The 565-nt window shown below is 50.6% G+C and overlaps 1 protein-coding gene across 1 annotated transcript in view; it reads left to right on the top strand.

The window, feature by feature from the left end:
- Nucleotides 1-565, top strand: part of CLEC17A (C-type lectin domain containing 17A) — a 15,730-nt gene that overhangs the window by 3,610 nt on the left and 11,555 nt on the right. The gene's annotated exons all lie outside the window — the stretch shown is intronic.

The raw sequence follows: 565 nt of genomic DNA, 5'->3' as shown, positions 1-565 counted from the left end.
CCAGGAGTGGCTGGTGGGTTTGAACTGCCAGCCTTCTGGTTAGCAGTCAAGTGCCTTAGACACTATGCCACCAGAGCTCCCTTTTGATTAGCAGTTGAGTGCTTAACCATTGAGCCACCCAAGCTCCTTGGTATTGGTGCACTGGCTGTTAAATATAGAACAATTTCTCTCCTGGCTGGTAAGTTGCCATCACTCCTAGCCTTGTGAGTATCCTCCTGCTGCCTCTGGAACTCCCCATCACCCCAAAATCAGAGGCACAAAAGGGGTCCAGACATTCTGATTGGGACAAGCAGCATTGGTGATCCCTCCTGGGAATTCCCTCTTCCCTGTGTCCTTGTCACCTTTGCAGTCCAAGCTGGCAGACATTCTAGAATTTCAGGCTGGGCAGAACAGGGGCAGCTCAAGGGTGCTGTTTTGTGGCAAAGCTGCTGGCCCCTGTACCTTTTAAATTCCCCCTATTGCAACATCTCAACCTTTTAGTAAAACCACTCGAATGTGTCAAGTCCTCAGCCTGATGCGGGGAGAAAGAAGGAAAGGAGGGGTAGTTACAGGGTGGGAGGAAGAA

The sequence above is a fragment of the Orycteropus afer genome, unplaced genomic scaffold, assembly GCF_000298275.1.
Source record: "Orycteropus afer afer isolate SDZICR_OR568_19922 unplaced genomic scaffold, OryAfe1.0 scaffold00460, whole genome shotgun sequence".
NCBI classification, from domain to species: Eukaryota; Metazoa; Chordata; class Mammalia; order Tubulidentata; family Orycteropodidae; genus Orycteropus; species Orycteropus afer.
The sequence above is the reverse complement of the archived record's forward strand: the minus strand, read 5'-3'. Positions and strand labels throughout refer to the sequence as shown.